This window comes from Armigeres subalbatus, chromosome 2, assembly GCF_024139115.2.
Source record: "Armigeres subalbatus isolate Guangzhou_Male chromosome 2, GZ_Asu_2, whole genome shotgun sequence".
NCBI classification, from domain to species: domain Eukaryota; kingdom Metazoa; phylum Arthropoda; class Insecta; order Diptera; family Culicidae; genus Armigeres; species Armigeres subalbatus.
This window is the reverse complement of record NC_085140.1, coordinates 117,073,725-117,094,756: the sequence shown is the minus strand read 5'-3', so window position 1 is coordinate 117,094,756 and position 21,032 is coordinate 117,073,725. Positions and strand designations below refer to the sequence as shown.

Genomic DNA, 21,032 nt, shown 5'->3' with positions numbered 1-21,032 from the left:
GCGGCGACGCCCAAGCACAAGTCCCAAAAGTGTGCCGGCGGTAGCAGGCGACCGAACGACCGATTCGATGTCATTGTCCTAGTAAAAGTTTATTTTCCTTTAGCCTCTTTCCCGTGTTGTAGGACCGACCGGGCCGGCCGCCACCCCGGCGGTGCGGCGATTGCCAAAAGTTACAATCTTGCTTAGTAGTCTCGTGTAGTCTTGTGCCAGTTCCGAAGGACGGCTACGAAAACGGCACAGTGAGGCGATTTCGAATAAAATTCGGATAAAATCGGTGTTGATAGGTCAGAAATTCGTGATTGCTTACAGTGGGTTACAAATCAGAAGAAATTGGAGAGCGACCAATACAGTTCGCGGCCGCATAAGTTCTTCCCAACTTCAGAGGATCATATATTGGCGTATATATGACTGCTTATTTTGAGATGCAGCATGAGCCTTGTAGTCTATGATTTTCATACAATTATTATAATCAGGTTTATGTAGAATTCCACATACGTTAGGGCAACAAAACTAACCAAATCGCAGATTTTCTGTGAATTAGATAGTTGAATTATGAAAAAGTCCTAAAGAATCTGAAAAGTGATTGTATTCAACTTCTCTGTTATGGGGTCGTACACTTATTACGTTAGCAATTTTTTTGGGGTTTCTACACCCCCTTCACATATGTAAGATTTGTTTCCTACAAATGATTTTTTATTTATATGGTGCGTAAGAAAACGACAGAACCCCTCCCTCCATACGTAATATGTGTACGGCTCCTATCGCCATGAGTTCCACAGGATTCTGTGAACGAGTAAAAGATTCGAATGAAGCCTACAAAAATGCATTTGTATCTCAGACAACTATGTCTTTATACAAATTATATCTTAAAAAGTTTTGAACTGTTTTTCAATTACCAAAAACAACGTTACTTCAATTGAATATCTATTCACTTACAAACTACCATTCGTCTCCACATTTGTGAAACTTGTAATCAAAATTTATGAGTCTATCCACTGTGCCATGTAACCCTAAACATTGTGTGTGCCAGAGACCCAAATTCTTAGCATCTGTGCTGCACGGCTAAGACGGCTCATGCATACTAGACTGAGGACAACGAAAGAAACGACGACGGCGACGATGAACGATGAACGACAAACGTTGGCACACATTTTTTAAGTGCCGCACCGAAGTACTTTGCCAAGAAGTATTTACTCTCGTTTCGGAGTTTGAAATTGATCTCTTCTATTGGGGAGTGCCGTGCTGATGCTGCGGTTGCAGTACTTTATCGCTGTTCCTGAATATGGACGAAGGCGCATCGTATGTCGGGTGGAGGTACCAGCAGCGTATCGCATATGCCCCAATTGAGCTGTAATTTATGTGCAGTACAATCTATCTCGGTTCGGAGCCACTAAAGCTTGTTCGATGGTATGAGGATGGATGCATCGGAGAGTTTTCCATGGAGAGTCAAATTTAGATTCGTTCTATTCATTATATGTGATGTAATAAGTAAACGACTATGAGTTAGGCTGCCCCAACACAAACTTGACATTCGGTCGGACAAAAGGTCGAAAGGCAAAAGCTTTGCTAAAATACTGTATTAAAGGGTTTTTAGGGAAAAAAAGTTCATCACTTCGAAAGACAAAGGACAAAAAGTCGACAAAACGTGGGAAGGGAGAAAAGCTCGAAAAGACAAAAGAAGAAAAAAGATGAAATAAGGAAAAAGGATAAGGAAGAGGGATACAAATCAGCAGTTCTTATTTCGCACGTAAGAATATCCGCAATAGACTGGCCCAGGAAACAAAAAGTTGTCTAATTCCACGGGGCAACTCATCTCAAATTGGAAATTATGGCTCATCTTGACTCAAACTGTTACATGTCATAAGACGAGTTTAAACAATCCCATTGAATTCCACCACTTAATTGTATCCTGACAGATACGTATTTCGACCTCAACAGTAAGGCCGTCTTCAGTGTCTCGTACATGACTCGACTTGAAGAAAATGATCGCAGCTTACACTATTTATACTATGCGTAGGTATAATAATTTATCTAGGTACTTATCTTACTACGGTGCTTATTTCTACTCGCTTGATGCGCTTAATGCTTAGGTATAAACTTGAAGAGCCAGGAGCTACCATTTCCTTGATCTTTATTCAACAACCGCGTTTGTACCTGTCGGTAGAGTTCCAAGCTCTCAGCAACATCAAGTTTCCACGGAGAAGAGACATTTCTTAAATTTTTAATGTTTGATGTCGTAATTGAATGATTTTCCTGATATACATGTTCAGCTACCTTAGACCTAAACTCATAATTTAATCCCTTATCAGTTTCCCTCTTAGCCTTACTTACTTCTGCAATATGTTCTTTGAGAATCTGCCATCGACTGAGGAAATTCGGCATCGATTTAGTATTCTCCAGCAGAAGCAATCAACTGAAGACACTGTTGGGCTCCACAAAGGATAGAGTAGAAATGTTAAATAAGGCCGGGGTTTATCAAATTAATTGTTCACAGTGTGATAAAGTATATGTAGGTCAAACAAAAAGATCGTTAGATGTAAGGTTCAAAGAACATATTGCAGAAGTAAGTAAGGCTAAGAGGGAAACTGATAAAGGGATTAAATTATGAGTTTAAGTCTAAGGTAGCTGAACATGTATATCAGGAAAATCATTCAATTACGACATCAAACATTAAAATTTTAAGAAATGTCTCTTCTCCGTGGAAACTTGATGTTGCTGAGAGCTTGAAATCTACCGACAGGTACAAACGCGGTTGTTGAATAAAGATCAAGGAAATGGTAGCTCCTGGCTCTTCAAGTTTATACCTAAGCATTAAGCGCATCAAGCGAGTAGAAATAAGCACCGTAGTAAGATAAGTACCTAGATAAATTATTATACCTACGCATAGTATAAATAGTGTAAGCTGCGATCATTTTCTTCAAGTCGAGTCATGTACGAGACACTGAAGACGGCCTTACTGTTGAGGTCGAAATACGTATCTGTCAGGATACAATTAAGTGGTGGAATTCAATGGGATTGTTTAAACTCGTCTTATGACAGGTGAAAACATTCCACTAAAAAGCTCAAAATAATTTTCTTATCAAACTGTTAGTTTGATCGATATTTTCCCGAGCTGTCTCAAAAAGATACTTCCTTAGTTAGCATTCCGATTTTGCCTACATTGGACGTGGCTAGGCTGGCCTTCCCGATGAAATCCAGAATGTATATTTGGATTTAAAATATGTAGCGGAATGGTTTGTTATCTCGTGATTTATTCAGTGAAAAAAAAAACTTGAGCCAAATATATATACGAAGGAATATACGAAGCATATTCTACATCAGCGTTCCAAGCTTTGGATATTCTAATAAATACCGTTTGCTTCTGAATGCTTATGCAAGAGTGGATTTTCAACACATCTTCAGATTAAGACTAGAGCGAAATACAGATTGAACATTGATTACAATTCGAGATCGGCTTTATAAGACACGCAAACTCGTCTGCCGTATTCTGATATTTATCACAAATGCAAGTACAACAGCCACGCCACACTAAATGAATTACTGCTGAAGAATGTCATATAAGAATGATAAAATATATAGAAATAAAATGACTTCAAATATAGGTTTGTTTTTGGTTAGGTTTTCAGCATGACATGTCCACTAATCATAAAAGGGGTCACGAAAGGAGCGGATAGGAGATGCCAACGGATCTGGAGACGTCAGCAGATTGTAGGAGAATATCCACGAAGCTGTGACTACAAATGGGCAGGAAGTGTCAGGCACGACGACTCTGTGATGCCAATTGGGTTGATGAGGATGCCAACGAGTAGCTGTTACCCGATATAACAGAGAATGGTATAGTGTAGCAGACGGGAAACGAATCCACCACAAATAAAAAAGGCTGCACAAAGAGAGTGTAATAGCTGAAACGCAGGAGGCCAATTTCTTCTTTATCATGCTGAACTCGGCATTCAAAATTCTGACGCGTTTTCTGTTTAACAGACTGGGACCACTTGAGAAGTCCTTCGTCGGAGACTACCATGCAGGTCTTTTTTGGATTTTTTTTTCAGGAAGTTCCTCTACCTCTCTACCCCTCGCCCAGCTGGGGACGTTGGTCAAGTAGTAGTACGAATAATTTGATCATATCTCATGCTCCGTAATGGCGCCCTTTTAGTTACGAAGACTAGTACTACAAAAAGGATTCACTCTTGAAGCAAAGAAATGTCTTCATAAAGTGTAGGGAACGGGATGCACAAGTTGTTCATAACAGGTAAAGCAAAACTTCACATGGACGCCCTTATTCGTACTAACTACTCAGGGAATAGAAGGTCAAGAAGAACCACCGTTGCTAACTAAAGCATGAACCGGATATCTGGGACTCCCACAATATCCGCAGCAATAGCAGCAAACGATTCCCTGTGAGCATGAGCATGAGCATGAGCATGAGCATGATTGACCGCCCACGGTTGCTCCTCCGTTATTGCCAGGTCAGCTGTAATTACACAGAGAACCAACAGATGAAGTTTGGGACTAACATCATCTTCAATGTGTAAGAACTGGTGACCCAAAAATAAGCAATACCAGCGCCGGCCGTGTCCGAATGCAGGTCAATTAAGGAATGGGTAGGAAAATGATGACGTGATACTCGCTTTGATGGAAGCCGACGAGTCATCTGCACTTCCACGAGAAATCACTAGGATGTTGGATATATGGGGTAGGGAGTGTGGCAGGGTTCGTTTTGGTAAACGGTATGCCGTGTATAGCGTGTAGTTTGATCGATGAAAACAAAACTATTTTTTTATTAAAGACCGCACAAAGCAGAACACAATTTCGGTGACCGGCTGATCATTCTGCTTACTGTAGAAAACATGTCTGGACGCGATTCAAACTTTAATTTTGTAATTAATTCACTCACACGCACGAAGCAGAACAAAATTTCGGTTACCGGCCGATCGTTCTGCTTACCGCACAAAGCACAACAAAATTTTGATGACCGGCCGATTGTTCTGCTTACTGAAGAAAACACGTTTGGACGCGATTTCCGATCATTTTACGTTCGATACAAAACACGATCAAATCTGCACTGAACTGATTGTTTCACTTTCCAATTTACTCGCACACAGCAGAATCAGACATTTTGATAATCGCGCGACCGCGTACTGCGTCCAACACAAAACACGAACAAACTTGCACTCAGAGCCGTAGCGTGGATTCCCAGCGCCCTTGGCGAAATCTTGATTGGGCGCCCTTTTCTTACTAAGGAAACCGAAATGTGCAATATTTCACATTCAAAGAGTAAACAAGATTCAAGTAAAGTAAGTAAGATTAAAAGTTTTAGTGGACTTATGATGCTGCAATTAAAAGTCAATATTCAGTGGTATCTGGAGAATTTTTGAGATATCGACTATTGCAAAATACGTAAGGAACCTCATGATGTCGAATGAATTTCTAGATTTTCGTATGGAATCTATAAAAAATAACTGAAGGATCATTAAAATTAATGAAAGTCCTTTATTCACGAATATTATCCACTCCTGTTCATTGAAAGAAGAAAGGTTCAAAATCACCAATTAATTGCATATTTTTTTATTATTTCTCGAGCCTCACAAGTTCCAATACTCACGCTTCCACGGGTCTTCCGATGACAATTGACCGCCAGCTAAGGGTTGCGTACTTACCTGGTAGTGCAGCCTGGGCACTGTTGTCCTTCTGACATCAGCTAGAGTGAGAGGGTGCGTCCAATGGGGTTTGCCTAGGATGTGGTGGGGCTCGACAGTGGGCTCTGTTGAACTCCTATAAAAAGCTGCATGTGTGCCCAAGCAGGCCCTATCAAAGCGACCGTGTGCCGCTCAAAGCGCACTATCCTAGTCCTGGTGTTGGGTGGGACTTTAAACAAATTTGACCCGACTGACCGAGCGTCTGTTCACCAAGGAGGTGCGGCTCCAACAGCGTCTGTTCTGGCATCCAGCGGCTGAGTGTGAAATGCTATTCTCCGGAAGCTATACCTAAGATGATAGCCCCATCCCGGTGGATAGGGAACCTTGGGCCAACAACCTACTGTTCCCGAAACATCAATTTGTTCGAGAATCCGATAATGAAAAAATACGGACTGATTTTACGGCGACGACTCTTAGCGCGAAACAATGGACACGAATAGGAACATGGAACGTTTTAACCCTAGCCCAGCAGGGTAAATTGGCACAACTTGCCAATGAGGCACGCCGCATGAAGCTTGAGATCCTGGGACTGAGTGAAGTCCGTTGGCCAAACTTTGGAGAACACAGAACGCCGTCGGGACAAGTTCTGCTATACTCTGGTTTACGAGGTGAACACGCTCCCCGGCATCGCGGAGTTGGCTTCCTACTAAGCGCTCAGGCACACTCTGCGCTTATGAAGTGGGAACCTATAAGTGAAAGGATAATCGTTGCCAGATTTAGAACACGGGTCCGAAACTTTACTATAATCCAATGTTATGCGCCAACCGATGCTGCCGACCTGCAAGACAAAGAGAACTTCTAAAGTCAACTCAATGCCGTCGTAGATAGAATTCCGAAGGGTGATATCAAGATCTGTTTGGGCGACTTCAATGCGAAGATCGGATCCGACAACTCGAACCATGAGCGCATTATGGGACGCCATGGTCTCGGAGAAATGAGCGAAAACGGAGAGCTGTTGGCAGAATTTTGTGGTAATAACGACATGGTGATCGGGGGATCGCTCTTCCCTCATCGACCGGTTCACAAGGCCACGTGGGTCTCCCGTCTCAAATCGACCACATCTGCATCAGCCGAAAATGGAAACGGAGCCTTCTTGATGTACGGAATAAACGTAGTGCCGATATCGCGTCTGATCATCAACTCCTCATCGGCTAAATACGCCTGCGCATTGCGCGGATTCGTCGGCAGGAGGAAAGAGTTGGACGACGATTCAACACACGCCGACTGGAAGATGCCACGGTGAAACGGTCCTTCGTTGAAGAACTGGAGACGCGTGCTGCAGATATTCCGGAAGGTGGCAGCGTGGAAGACCAATGGACCGCCATCAAGAATGCCTTCATCGCCACCAGCGAGAATAATCTGGGCGAACTGCGCACCCAGAGAAAGCAATGGATCACCGATGAGACCTGGAGGAAGATAGAGGAGCGAAGAAAAGCCAAAGCCGCGATAGAGCGATCGAAAACCAGAGGAGCCAAAGTCTTAGCCCGTCAACGATACGCGGCTCTTGAGAAGGAAGTAAAACGCTCATGTCGACGGGACAAGCGAGCGTGGGCAGACTCTCTGGCCGACGAAGGAGAGAGAGCCGCCGCAACCGGGGACATTCGCCTCCTCTACGATATCTCACGACGCTTTAGCGGGGCGAAGATGAATGCAACGATGCCTGTGAAAGACGCAAATGATCAGTTATTGACCGACCCAACTGACCAGCTGAAACGCTGGTTCGAGCACTTCGAACAACTTTTTCAAGTGCCAGCCAGGCCATCACCACCTCGGCATGATCTGTCTAGGATCCAACGTATAACACGCGTCAATACCGAAGCTCCATCACTGCTAGAGATTCAAACAGCCATCCAAAGCATGAAATCGAATAAAGCCCCAGGGGTCGACCGCATATCAGCCGAGATGCTCAAAGCTGACTCCATGTCATCCGCTCAACTACTGCATCGTTTATTTCGTAATATCTGGGACACCGCAACTTTCCCGGTCGACTGGATGCAAGGTATCTTAGTGAAGGTGCCCAAAAAGGGTGACCTGACTGTATGCGATAACGGGCGAGGCATTATGTCAAAGTTCTGTGCAAAATTATCCTAGCCCGGATTCAGGAGAAGATCGATGCGACTCTCCGTCGGCAGCAGGCCGGATTCCGTGCCGGAAGATCCTGTGTGGACCATATTGTCACGCTCCGCATAATTCTGGAGCAGGTCAACGAGTTCCAAGAGTCCCTTTACTTGGTATTCATTGACTACGAAAAAGCTTTCGACCGTCTCAATCACGAGAATATGTGGGGTGCCCTGAGACGCAAGGGGGTTCCTGAGAAAATCATCGGCCTCATCGAAGCACAGTACGAGGCCTTTTCGTGTAGAGTGCTGCACAATGGGGTCCTGTCTGACCCTACCCAGTCAACCACAAATCGTATATAAAAGGAGAAATTTTATCGCATATACTGCTATTTTATATCACATTCGTATATGACTACTTATGAAGAAAGTCAAAAAATAATTGCTGTCGTAAATAATACTTAGAAATGGAATATATGCGACTGTTTTCAAAAAAGTTATAAATCAGTATAAAAAATATCAGTGTAATCGGAATGAATCACAAAAATCGCTTATACATACGCGTGTTGTCATGTTAATCGTATATTCATACGCGATGTACCTATATATTTTGTTACTTCAGAGCGTTTATCAAAAACCACTGCACAGCACATTTCGATGAAATTAATTTCTTTTTCACTTACCTACTCCACTATATGATATTTTTGAATTCTAACTTTCACTTCTACGCTATTATCACTCCCCGGCAACTTACAAACTTACAACTTAAAACATCAGAATGAAACAGCTCGAGAGTAATCAAAGGGATATAAATCACTACTGGTGTTGACATTTCATTATTGTTTACATGCATGGAGAGTCGTTTGCAATGCTGCATTATCGTTATTATGTATGATTATTATCGGAATAATCAAAATCTGTTTTCATATACGATTCAAGCTACATTTAAACGTAGAGAAACAAAGTACTTAAATCGTATCAATGCAGTATGTATCGTATACTGTATGATTATGATTGTCAAAACTCTACTGCTTTTCAAGAGTTGCTGAGTAGTACATGGGTAAAGCATCTGCCTTCAGATCCAGTGGTCGAATGTTCGAGACAGTGTTGTTTACATTTATTTTTTATTTATTTTCGCCGAATCGTATTAATGCCTTAGAAAACTCGGGAAAGTCGTTATTTAGTATGTATATGGCCTCCACTTTAGTAGGTATATGGCGATTTTGTGCATTATATACGAATTAGTTTGCTTGTATATTATTACTTATATCATTAGCTGTACGTATATAAATGTTGACTGCGCTATCCGGGTCGTAGCAGGTGTGAGGCAAGGATGTATTCTATCACCGTTACTGTTCCTCATCGTAATCGATGAGATTCTGGTAGATGCGATTGACCGTGAACCAAACCGCGGGCTGTTATGGCAGCCTATAACCATGGAGCACCTAAACGACTTCGAATTGGCTGATGACGTTGCACTCCTCGCGCAACGGCGCTCTGATATGCAGAGTAAGCTCAACGATCTTGCCGAGCGCTCCTCCTCGGCAGGTTTAGTCATCAACGTCAACAAAACCAAATCGTTGGATGTAAACACGGTGACTCCTTCCAGTTTCACAGTAGCCGGGCAACCAGTGGAGAATGTTGAAAGCTTCCAATATCTTGGTAGCCAAATGGCGTCAGACGGCAGTACCAAGATCGACATAGGCGCACGGATCAAGAAAGCAAGGGCTGCCTTTGCTAGTTTAAGAAATATCTGGAAAAACAGGCAGATAAGTGAACGCACCAAAATACGAATTTTCAACTCTAACGTGAAATCTGTGCTGCTATACGCTAGCGATACATGGTGTGTATCAGTGGAGAACACTCAACGGCTGCAGGTGTTCATTAACAGATGCATGCGGTATATAATTCGAGCCTGGTGGCCTCACAACGGATCTCAAACAACGAGCTCCATCGTCGTTGTCACAAGAGGCCGATAGCAACAGAAATTCGGGATCGGAAGTGGGGCTGGGTCGGCCACACTCTACGTAGGGGCGGAAACGAAATCTGTAAACAAGCATTAGACTGGAACCCAGCGGGACATCGCAGTAGAGGCAGAACCAGAGGCTCATGGCGGCGAAGCCTCAATAAAGAAATAAAAGAAGTCAACCGAAATCTAACCTGGCAACAGGTTAAAGCGATAGCCGAGCAACGCTCAGGATGGAGATCTTTCAAGTCGGCCCTTTGCACCACCGGAGGTGTACAGGATCCATAAGTAAGTAAGTAAGTCTCGAGCCTATGATCGAATACTAATAAACGCATCCACGTTACGAGTCGTGGGTAGGGCAAATAGGAAATGTCGATTTGAGCAACAGCTCTGGTATTAGAATTAGTATTAAGCGATTACCACAGATATTGATTTTGGACTAATCACTATCTCCTTAGAAGGAAGCAAGGCCTCACTTCAACAGTGGAGATTTCATACTAACTTTCGCAAACAACAAAAAAATCGTATGACTGTCAAAGAATCTTTTGGGAGCTCAGAATCCCTTACGGGCCAGATCAATAAATTGTGGAGGTTTGCAGAAAAACTTTTTTCCTCTTACCAGACTTACCTTAGACATCTTCGAGCGCTTCCGGGATTATACATTGTCTGAAGTCCTAAAGAATAATCAGTAGACTATTGCTTTTGGATCCTAGAAACCTCTATAATTATTGTTTAGGCTCTGATTAACTTTAAAGTTACCTTTTGCTAACAAACAAATTCTTTCCAGCCCATGACTTCATAAGACTTATCGTAATCATGGGTAGGACAATGCTTTGACTGTCCCACCCAAGAAAATTCATGTGTAAGACATGTCCCACTTTTCTCACCAACTACCGTCATAGTGGAAAAAATAGAAAATAATCCAATCTACGCAATTTGGGAATCAAACTTCACGGTGTGCAAATAAGTTTTTTAACCTGAGACTTTCAGATTTTTTCTTTTCAACTTGTAACTGGTTCCGGAAGTCCTATAGAAAACCGGAATAGCTGTCAAAACTAAGACCAAATCATTCAATATAGTGATGTGGGAATGAAGAGATATTTTTAATATGCTCTAGACTACATAAAATATCTCTACCATTGGACTTTGCCGGCGGTTATTAATTTGCCTCTTTACCAATAAAGGGTTTGTCGAGACGAGCCAGCCTAGGGCTGAAAGTCTCGCTAATAAAGACAAAAAATTAATAATAAATAAAGGGTTTTATTTCTCCTGTCGTAATTCTTGATTTCGGCGCCCCCCTAAGGGCCGGCGCCCTTGGCGGGGGCCAACCCTGCCAATCGCACGCTACGGCGCTGCTTGCACTCTTTACCTTCGTGATTCTGCGACGAAGAGAAAACAAAAACTAATACGATGCAGGCTGGGTCGCTTCTGCATACTGAGAATCGTGTTACTCCGACCGAATCGACGCGCACTAATCTGTTAACTCGAAATATAAACTTGAATTATTGATATAAAGACAGCGAAATGTATCTCATGTCACCCGCTGGTAATATTCAGATTTGTCTTTTATAAAAAATAAAAACACATTAATATGTTTGAGAATATACAGAAATCAGTGAAAATAATTTCAAAACTGTAAAAACCTGGAAGTTTGTAAATATATGAAAACATTGAAGTAAAAGTAAATATCTGCATTTGTAAATATATGGAAACATCAACCCTTTTCTTCCCATGTTTGCTGGGATTTCCTATGTGCATGGGACAGTTATGCCTATAACAGTAGTGTAGAGCTCCATCAAATTTTGCACATTCCAACATTTATCGAATTGTTTCAACAACATAAAGCATTATTTGAGAAAACTTTATGGTAGCATTAGACTGCTTATATAATTAATTTAGTGTAAAAATAGTTGAAATATAATAAATATTGAACACAATCAAGTAACAATTGATTTACAATCAAAAACTTTTTTTTGTTTTCCATTAATTTTAGCTAAGCCAAATAACTCTTGTTCTAGCATCTTTTTCATGATTCCTTCCTATTGAAATCTTTGTGGGAAAGAGAGGGTTAAAGAGAGGAAGGAGATATTTGATATACAGTATGGAGAAATCAATCAGACTAGCCTTATGACTTGTATCTGGATTATTTAAAAATGTACACGGACAGATAAATCAACCCAAACTTTGAGTTCAATATACGCACAGATGAGAATATCGGTAGTTTTCCCTTTCTTTCCCATGATTGCTATCAAAACTAGAGCAAGATGCAAACACCTCACCGAGGTTGCTCAGCCCAATAACCCAAATTTGAGTAAATTCAATATTCTCTATTTTGGGTTGATTAAGGATGAATTAAACTCAGCTTTGGGTAAATTATTTACATGGGATTAAAGGCAAACTACCTAGTGCCAGAAAAGTCATTTACTCAAATTTGGGTTATTGGCCCAAACCACGGTTTTGACTGCAAACAACCCACTTTTGGGTAGTTTTGGTTTTCAGTGTATGGTGATGTGTGCAAAGGTATGTAAATATAAAGTAATGTTATTAATCGTAATATTACGAAAACGTAAGGGAAATGAAATCGATTTGGGGAAAATGAAACATATCGAATCATATTAGGATGTTAAGCTTCATCTAATTCAGTATATTTTTGTTTTGACTCGATAAAACGTCTCGAAAAAAATGAACAGTAATTCTATCATTTGGCACGGCAAATGCTGGGTAAAGCGTACCATTGGTACTTCGCGTACCTGAAGGAATAAAATAGACCCCATCTCGCGATCCTTAGCCTCTTACCCAGCAACTCCTATCCCTACCTCCCCGCGGTGCTGGCCGGGATACGAGCAACCTTAGGGTAGATCGAGTAACCAACCCCAGTGGGAACTATGGTCGTATGCTGACGGGGAAGGGGGGGGTTTGCTCCTTCCGGAGGTGCAAATCTTACTGAGCGTCTGTTCTCCATGTCAGGATCGGCTCACAACAGCGTCTGTTCTTCATGTTAGGGCGGCTGATCATCGTCCGAGTGCCAGCGAGGCACTCTAAGTGAAACTGTGCACCATGATCCACCGGGAATACGGAGGAATGGTCCTCCGGAAATTCAGGGGGTTTGGTGTCAGACCCTGCAAGCCAGCCTTTAAAAATCATAAGCAACGAACAATCAACAAGAGAGTACGGACCGGAACCATCGGCGAAGACCACTGCGACGAAAAGGGACTAGCGATTGGAAACTCGGTTCGTGGAACTGCAAATCTCTCAACTTCATCGGGAGCACACGCATACTCGCCGATGTGCTCAAGGACCGTGGATTCGGCATCGTAGCGCTGCAGGAGGTTTGTTGGAAGGGATCAATGGTGCGAACGTTTAGAGGTAATCATACCATCTACCAGAGCTGCGGCAACACACACGAGCTGGGAACAGCTTTCATAGTGATGGGCGATATGCAAAGGCGCGTGATCGGGTGCTGGCCGATCAATGAAAGAATGTGCAGGTTGAGGATCAAAGGCCGGTTCTTCAACTTCAGCATAATCAACGTCCATAGCCCACACTCCGGAAGCACTGATGATGATAAGGCCGCATTCTACGCGCAGCTGGAACGTGAGTACGACAGCTGCCCAAGACACGACGTCAAAATCATCATAGGAGATTTGAACGCTCAGGTTGGCCAAGAGGAGGAGTTTAGACCGACTATTGGAAAGTTCAGCGCTCACCGGCTGAAGAACGAAAACGGCCTACGACTAATTGATTTCGCCGCCTCCAAGAATATGGCCATTCGTAGCACCTACTTCCAACACAGCCTCCCGTATCGGTACACCTGGAGATCACCACTGCAGACAGAATCACAAATCGACCACGTTCTGATTGATGGACGGCACTTCTCCGACATTATCGACGTCAGGACATATCGTGGCGCTAACATCGACTCTGACCACTATCTGGTGATGGTTAAACTGCGCCCAAAACTATCCGTCCTCAACAATGTTCGGTACCGACGACCGCCGCGGTACGACCTAGAGCGACTGAAGCAACCTGATGTCGCCACTGCATACGCGCAGCATCTCGAGGCAGCGTTGCCGGAAGAGGGTGAGCTCGATGGGGCCCCTCTTGAGGACTGCTGGAGTACAGTTAAAGCAGCCATTAACGACGCAGCGGAGAACAACGTCGGGTATATGGGTCGAAGTCGACGGAACGATTGGTTCGACGAAGAGTGCAGACAGATTCTAGAGGAGAAGGACGCAGCGCGGGCGGTTGCGCTGCAGCAAGGTACCCGGCAGAACGTGGAACGTTATAGACGGAAGCGGAGACAGCAGACCCGCCTTTTTCAGGAGAAGAAACGCCGCCTGGAAGAAGCGGAGTGCGAGGAGATGGAACAGCTGTGCCGTTCTCAAGATACACGCAAGTTCTATCAGAAGCTCAACGCATCCCGCAAAGGCTTCGTGCCGCGAGCCGAAATGTGCCGGGATAAGGATGGGAGCATCTTGACGGACGAACGTGTGGTGATCGGATGGTGGAAGCAGCACTACGAGGAACATCTGAATGGCGCTGAGAGTACAGGCAGTGAAAGTCAAGGCAGCGGAGGAGATGACTACGTCAGTTCAGCGGACGATGGAAGCTAACAGCCCCACCTTGAGGGAAGTTAAGGATGCCATTCAACAGCTAAAGACCAATAAAGCAGCTGGTAAGGATGGTATCGGAGCTGAGCTCATCAAGATGGGCCCGGAAAAGCTGGCCACTTGCCTGCACAAACTGATAGTCAGAATCTGGGAAACCGAACAGCTACCGGAGGAGTGGAAGGAAGGGGTTATATGCCCCATCTACAAGAAAGGCGACAAACTGGAGTGTGAAAACTTTCGAGCGATCACCATCCTTAATGCCGCCTACAAAGTGATATCCCAGATCATCTTCCGTCGTCTGTCACCATTAGTGAACGAGTTCGTGGGAAGTTATCAAGCCGGCTTCGTTGACGGCCGCTCGACAACGGACCAGATCTTTACTGTACGGCAAATCCTTCAAAATGCCGTGAATACCAGGTCCCAACGCACCATCTGTTCGTTGATTTCAAGGCGGCATACGACAGTATAGACCGCGTAGAGCTATGGAAAATTATGGACGAGAACAGCTTCCCTGGGAAGCTTACCAGACTGATCAAAGCAACGGTGGATGGTGTGCAAAACTGTGTGAAGATTTCGGGTGAACACTCCAGTTCGTTCGAATCGCGCCGGGGACTAAGACAAGGTGATGGACTTTCGTGCCTGTTGTTCAACATTGCGCTAGAAGGTGTCATGCGGAGAGCCGGGTGTAACAGCCGGGGTACGATTTTCAACAGATCCAGTCAATTTATTTGCTTCGCGGATGACATGGACATTGTCGGCCGAACATTTGCAAAGGTGGCAGAACTGTACACCCGCCTGAAACGTGAAGCAACAAAAGTTGGACTGGTGGTGAATGCGTCAAAGACAAAGTACATGCTTGTGGGCGGAACCGAGCGCGACAGGGCCCGCCTGGGAAGCAGTGTTACGATAGACGGGGATACCTTCGAGGTGGTCGAGGAATTCATCTACCTCGGATCCTTGCTAACGGCTGACAACAACGTTAGTCGTGAAATACGAAGGCGCATCATCTGTGGAAGTCGGGCCTACTACGGGCTCCAGAAGAAACTGCGGTCGAAAAAGATTCGCCACCGCACCAAATGTGTCATGTACAAGACGTTAATAAGACCGGTAGTCCTCTACGGACATGAAACATGGACAATGCTCGAGGAGGACTTGCAAGCACTCGGAGTATTCGAGAGATTGGAGAGATGGTGCTTAGGACCATCTTTGGCGGTGTGCAAGAAGACGGTGTGTGGCGGCGAAGAATGAACCATGAGCTCGCCCAACTCTACGGCGAACCCAGTATCCAGAAGGTAGCTAAAGCCGGAAGGGTACGATGGGCAGGACATGTTGCAAGAATGCCGGACAGCAACCCTGCAAAGATGGTGTTCGCTTCCGATCCGGCAGGTACGAGACGGCGTGGAGCGCAGCGAGCGAGATGGGCAGACCAGGTGCAGAACGACTTGGCGAGCGTGGGGCGTATCCGAGGATGGAGAGATGCGACCTCGAACCGTGCATTGTGGCGTCAAATTGTTGATTCAGTGTTATCTGTTTAGATGTTAACTAAATAAATGAAATGAATTCTATCATTTTTTTTTCAGGACAGCGACACAGTTTCCCGGGCAGAAGCCATGAACAGAATAACAAAACATGATATGGACTTGATTGATATAAGAGATAAAAGAACAGGCAACAATATCAAAAATTTGCACCGAAATATCATTTAAATATCTCGATATGCTATGGATAAGAACAAACTAATGGCACATGATATTGATCACTTATTACAAATAACATAACTTGATCTTCTAATGATATTTTAGTGCAAAATTTTGATATTATCGTCTGATCTTTTATCTCTTATATCAATCATGTCCATATCTCATTTTGCTATCTTATCAACATTTGATATTATTGAGCTATTTTCGTCTACTCGGGTTGCTATCTTAAAATGTATAAGTATTTGATGGCCCAAAATAGCCAAAAATAAACCAAATCAAAAAAACTTTTTTTGTATATTGCTATTGTTTGGTGCATGGGTATCTATCTGCCAAATAAAACACAAAAAAAAACACACAATTCCAGCTTCCGACTCTACATACACGCACTTTGACCTCAGCAATGCCGTCTCCACTGTCTCGCACTAGAATTGAGTCAAGTGGGAGACACCGAAGACGGCCCCACCACTGAGGCCGAAACACGCATCCGCAAAACTACAATCAAGTGGCAGAACAAAATAAGACAGTACCAAACCTGTCCTATGCCAATTGCAGACATTCCAAAAAAAGCTTTAAAAATTGTCTTGTTCAAATGATGTACAAGTTTCACAACTCCGTTGGAATGCTACTAATAAATTTAAGAAAATCTAATTGGGATAAAGATATGACGAGAGAACTAACAGAGTGGAACAGAAGTATAAATCGGAAAGGGCTCACCGAATTTGTGTTATGAAAAAAATTCATCGTCAAACTGGAGGTAATGGAGCTTGAAATATCTATTGTCCTTAATCATCTGCTACAAGCAAAGAACATCCTTCATAGAACTTCTTATAGGTCTTGATTTTATTTAAGCTCCAACAGATTGAGGCAATGAAATTGATGAATTCTTGAACAATAACTCAGAAAAAAAAAATTGGCAGCTAAATTGAAAAACTGCCATCCACACGCGCTGTCTACTTCGATCCTCAATAGCAGCAAACGATTCCCTGTGCGCATTTAGTTATACTTTTTATGAATTGTGAAAAATACCAATTCCAATAGAAATAAAAGAAAAAGAAATACCAATTTTGTGCGACCACTATTAAATGAGCACGCATCTTGAACACCAGGGATGTCTTCAGAATGTTTCCAGAGCTCTGCATTTCTCATCCTCTCTTGCTTTCGCTTCCATTGGAACCATGAATGCCCAACTGTCACCAATAAAGCGTTCCAAGCTGTTGTAGCTTCGATAGTTGTTAGTTTCATGGCTACTGTTGTCACTGCGGTGGCACTTTCGTTTAACAGTTGTGGGAATGAAGTGTGTTGAGATTGGCGATCCAGCGTTTTCATATGAAGATCACTTGCAGGAAAACGACAAGCATCACACTTTCATACCAAAACATCTCTTAGCTTTTAATTTTGACAGCCTTTTCAAATGGTGAAGGAACTTCCAATTTTGGCGGAAACCTTGAATTCGACATCAACATCGGTAGGATTTACGCGGTAAAATGGTACGCTTCGCACCCGTGAAATTCGTCGGCTTCAAAACAGAAAACGCCACTTTACATTAATAACCGAAAAGTTGAAAAATTTTACATAAAAATACGGAGGAAAATTTATTCGCGTCATGCCATACGCGTGGCATACTACGATCCATCTTCAGGAAGTTCTTTGGAAGCTCCCCGCAAAATTCTTTAGAATATGCCCGAAAAATTATTTGGTGTTTTCCCGGTAAAACTTTCGGAATTTCTTCGGAAATTCTTGGACAAATTCTTTGGGATTATTTAGAGAATTCCATCGGAATTTCTTCAAAAAAATCTTTGAAATCTCAGTGGATTTTTATTTAAATTTTTGCGGAAAATTCTTTGGAATTTATTTTAGAAGTTCTTTAAAAGTTTCTTGGGATTTTTATTGGAATATCACCCGAATTCTTCCTTAGTAGCACAGTTCATATCGATTTTGTTGCAGCAACTTCAATGTGACTGGATTTAGTCACATATGAGTCACAGCGACTGATATATGACAAGTGTGCTACTCGGGTTTGGTTTATTCCCAGGAAATTTTCGAAATATCTTTGAAATTTCTTCGAGATTGTTTTTGGAAGTCCTTTGGAGTAGCCTCAGAAAAATCATCGCAATTTTCTCTGGAAATTCATAGGAAGTTTGACACGGGAAAATTATTGGAACTTCCTCAAAAAATAATTCAGAATTTCCTCGGAAAATTCGTTAGAATTTTCTAGAGAAATCTATCGAAATTTTCTTTAGAAGTTCTTTGGAAGTTCCCCGGGAAATCCTTTAGAATATCCCGGGGAATGCATATTTTTTTGGGGTCTGCGACGTTAGGCATAAGTACGTTAGGCATAAGAACCGATAGACATAATGGACGTTAGGCATAACGGACGTTAGGCATAATATAGAATAGGCATATTGGACGTTTGGCATAATTCCGCCTTATTTATGTCATTGGCTGTTCTTTGGGTCACTTTATGCCTAACGCCCATTATGCCTAACGTCTTTATGCCTAACGGAGTATACCATTTTTTAATTTCTTCAAAAAATTCTTTGAGATGGTTTTGGGAAATCTTTGGGAATCTCCTCTGATTTTTTTTTTAATTTTCTTTGGGTAAATCTTTGGATTTTTTTCGGGGAGTTCTTTGGAATTTTCTAAGAATTTTTATTTTTTTGCTAAATTTATAGAATTTCTTTAGACCGTTTTCTAGAATTTCTTCAAGATTTTTTTTATTACCTCGGTAAATTCATTAAAAGTTTTTTGGTATTTTCCTTGATTTTCTGAATCTACTTCGGAGTAACATTGAAATTTTCTCTCTTCAGAAAACAGAAAGCTCCGCAGGGAATTCATTGGAATATCATTCTTTGCATTCAGGAATTCGTCGAGAAATTCTTGGGGATTATTTTAGGAAATTCTGTGGGATTCAGATTTTCCTTGCCATCTTTCATGAAATTTCCTCTAGAAGTTTTATGGAATCCACGAAAAATTTCTTTGGAGTTTCCCCGGGAAAATCATCAGAATCTCCATGGGAAAATTTTTCGGAAGTTCCTCGGGAAATACTTCAATAAGTATTTTGTTGAGAAAAATTTCGGCATTTTCTTCTAACCACCTCGAGAAATTATTATGATTTTTCTCAGAAAGTTCTACGGAAGTTCCTCGCATTTTCCACCAGGAATTCTTTGTCCACTTGCAGCCAACAGCTCTAAACCCTATTTTCAAAAACAAACTGTTTGAATCGGTTTTCTTCTACATTTCAGCAACATCAACCCTGTTAGCATTTCTCGTGAGCAAAGTATACGTAAAGGCTATATATTCGCTCCAAAAACAAACTTTTTGTAGAAGGTCCGGAGACCCATTTTTTTTCTTCCTAAACAATGGAGGGGGAATCTGCTCAACAGACATTCTGGGTTGACCATGAAGTGCGGGGTTAGGGATCACCGAGGGATACAGGACTACATTCCCGACCCGCTAAACCGTTTCCATTGCCGCCAAGCCCATCGTCCCTTCGGTACAACCAGAAAGTAATGCTTCAAAGGGGGGCCAGTGCACAACGCACCCTCGAGGTTAGCTGCGTGTCCTTGCAGCACCGAACACCGTAACTCGCTTTTTTAGAAGAACACCATGGTATCGTGCCAGCGCGTTGCCGGCTTTCCAGGTGGCCTTACCACGCCCTATGTCCTCGGAAGGTGGGAAGGGTCGACTTCGCGCCTGCTTCCCTCTGCACGACTGGTATCAAAAATGATGATGCCGCGTGCACCCCAAATTGACCTCTCTGCGATAGGGCCTATTCGCCAGCACACAGAGGGACTTGCCGACGCGAGGCCTACGCCTGCCCCAGCCTTGACGAGGACCCCTTTCCGTCCTCGGGCTCGGAACCCGCCCGGTTGACCGACGCCGCGAAAGCGACGATACCATGTTGTTCTTCGTGCGGCCACTTGTTCGATAAAAGGATCGAGTTCGACCACAGAGCATGACCACCGGTATGACCCGTGAAGCCGACTCCGATCCCTTGGACCACCTCTTATTTGCGCCTGAACTAGCCATCCTTGAGTCCACGCGCCACCTTCTGTGTAGCTCCGAGACGATTTGGGCGATAGCCGATAAAACGGCGTTCTAGCCAACTTCATCTTTACACATCCTCCGAACTAGGTTGTCCGGGGTAGTGTCCAGACCACATGTGGCAAGCATGTGGTCACGCATTGCGCGAAAACGTGAGCACACGAACAACACGTGTTCCGCCGTTTCCTCTAAACCTGCGCACACCAAACACTCGGGCGAGGCCGAGCTAGCCAGCTGCGTTACCTGCACTTTGATTTTGCAGCACGCTTAAACGCCGGGCACATCGAACCCCCCATGGGGTGCTTGCTGTTCACAGCTTTGCTGGAACAAATCAAACAATTTGGAGTGTTCATGCAGCATTGTGCCTTATGTCCCTCCAATCCGCATCGTCGGCAGAGATTGCTTCTGTCAGGGCCTTTGCAGTCCCATTGCTTGTGCCCCGGTTCCAGGCACTTGAAGCAAACTTCGGGTTGCTCGTATATGCCCACAGGGCATACCGACCATCCCACCTTGACGCTCCCTAGCTTGACTACCTTGGAGGCGTCCGCTGCAGATAGCCTAACCAATGCTACCTGCGTCCCTGCCGGACCTTTCCGTAGCCGAACGGCTGCGGTGGGCGTCTCCTCTTCACACTGTCGCCGCAGTGCCGTGACGAGCTCTTCGACTTCAGTGATCTTGTCCAGGTCTTTAACCCTTAGATTCACCTCCGTCGTGAGTGCCCTCACCTTGACCGTCTCGCCTAGGACCTCCTCCGCCAACTTCTTGTAGGCGGCGCCCTTTTGCGAGACGCTCCGCTTCAGCTCGAGTATCATCTCGCCCATCCGGGTACGTCTTATTCGACGTACGTCGGCGCCGAGTTCACCGAGCTTGACGTCACTCCTCATCGCCTTCAAAACATCCGAGTACTTAGCCTCGTCCGCCGTGATGACTAGGGCATCGTCCCTGGAGCGATTGGCGCC

General features: G+C 43.7%; 1 protein-coding gene across 4 annotated transcripts in view; it reads right to left on the bottom strand.

Moving 5' to 3' along the window:
- LOC134210707 (uncharacterized) overlaps positions 1-21,032 on the bottom strand; it is an 869,243-nt gene that overhangs the window by 718,570 nt on the left and 129,641 nt on the right. The window lies entirely within an intron of this gene.